Consider the following 1,883-nt stretch of genomic DNA (forward strand, 5'->3'; position numbering starts at 1 on the left):
TTATGTGGGGAAGTTTCTAGCTTAATCTTTCAAAAGAGAGTGTGCCTCCTACCCACCCCCAATCACATCACCTCCTACCTTAATTTACTAAAGATAACTTACTCTCTATCAACCACCTATATGTCTTGTGAGTCATATTGATCTCAGACATGTGATGCAGTCCTTGGCTAAGATAAAATTGGTTTAATGGTATCCTTCCCCCTCCCTGTATTTCTGATGATACTTAAGCATGCAGAGGACACCGCGGCCCCCTTTCCCCATCAGGAAAGCGTGTCGAGGCAGCTTACAATAAAGGACAAGTCTTCCCACAGCCTCGTCAATACCTTGATAGCTCTGGGCTAATGGAATCTTGTGACTTTCGGTTCTCATTGATAAGAGACCCTGATGTAGACACTGATGAGTGGGACATTCTCTGTTCTTGTACACATTTCTCTTTACAGCTTGCTCCATTGAACATATTTTCAGGATTAGGTCAAAACTGCTACATCTCTACTTCTGCTGAAGTTGGAGTGAAAAGAATTCCTTTTGTTTGGTGATCATATGGCAGTTTTTTTTTTTTTTCATTCTCATTCTGTTCCACAATTAGAGGGGGATTTCCCCAAACCCAGAAACGGTCTGCATTCTTAAGTAGAAAATGTTGACATCTGCTCCAGGTCCATTTCTCTAAAGATTTAAGCAGCCTAGATTTTCTTTTAATAATAAGAGCTAACATTAGTGAGCAGTTGCTATATGTGAAGTGTATTATGCACCCTGATGGGATTGGTGGGGAGTGATATCATCCACATTTTGCAGATGTGGGCTTGAGGAGATTAAATATGTAACTCAAGTTCAGCAACCTAGTGAGTGGTGGACAGGGACTCAAATCCAACCCTGCCTGACTCTAAGGGTTGTGCCACTCACCCTGTCTGAGGGAGCTGATCTTCAGGGGCATTTTGTCTCACGTGAGGGTTTTAATCTCATTAACACAGTATTCTGGGAATAGCAAACTGATTTCTTGACTGATTCTCCTCAGGGGGTTTCTACCGAATTCACATCAAGAACTTGAATCAGAAAAGACAGTACTAAGCCTCGTTCCAAGCCTGTGCCAATCCAAAAATGGCTAAAAGATGCAACCAAGGAATCTGGTAAAACTTGATCTCACAACTCTATTTTGGAATATTCTTAATCCAGGGGTTTTGAATAGTAACTATCATTTCTACTTTTTAAATATCCCTGCCTACAGAAAGGTACCAATATTTACCCCTTGAGGACTGAATGGAGTTACTCATTTATAGCTATTCTATTCTTCATTTCTGACAATACTTAATGATTTAATTTCTTTAGTTGATTTGACCTTACTTATTTCTCTCCCTGGCCAGAAATAACTGCTTTCACAGTGCATGATGAGGCACTATGGTGATAGTATTTGGAAAACGGAATGTGGACTTAACACCTAAGGAGGAGGCTTTGTGAAGGTCATTGGAAGGACATTTGAAACTGAGAAAATTGTGAAGGGCCTGTGCAAAATATTACCAGGTACCTTGTAACATAAACTCGGGCTTCTTGATTTTATGCCACAATTTGCCTTCGTTCTTTCTCTGGGCTCCTATTAATTCCTTTGCATATTAACAGGTTAGATTCCCAAAGAATATTCAGAAGTACCAAGTGACTCACCGCACACTGTTGCTGGGGGGTACTGCTGACTCATTGTTCCTCCCTGGTGAATAGTTATGTTCCTATTTATTAAAGTTTGTAAGTGAAGGAGCTTCTGAAACAACCTGCTTGTGTTAAGAGCGTATCAATATAGGAAGACATTTGATACTGCTGTTTCATGGAGAAGATGCCTCCTACGTTATTTTAGTAAAAGAAAAATCTTGACCTTTTTCTAATGATAGATTTTCTCT

General features: G+C 40.0%; 1 long non-coding RNA gene across 1 annotated transcript in view; it reads left to right on the plus strand.

Moving 5' to 3' along the window:
- Positions 1 to 1,496, plus strand: part of LOC144304257 (uncharacterized) — a 79,765-nt gene extending 78,269 nt beyond the window's left edge. The window contains exons 4-5 of the long non-coding RNA XR_013371185.1: positions 1,013 to 1,124; positions 1,359 to 1,496. This is a non-coding gene — a long non-coding RNA (uncharacterized LOC144304257). The remainder of the gene's footprint in view (positions 1 to 1,012; positions 1,125 to 1,358) is intronic.
- Positions 1,497 to 1,883: the final 387 nt, after the last annotated feature.

The sequence above is a fragment of the Canis aureus genome, chromosome 33 (genome assembly GCF_053574225.1).
Source record: "Canis aureus isolate CA01 chromosome 33, VMU_Caureus_v.1.0, whole genome shotgun sequence".
Taxonomy (NCBI): Eukaryota; Metazoa; Chordata; class Mammalia; order Carnivora; family Canidae; genus Canis; species Canis aureus.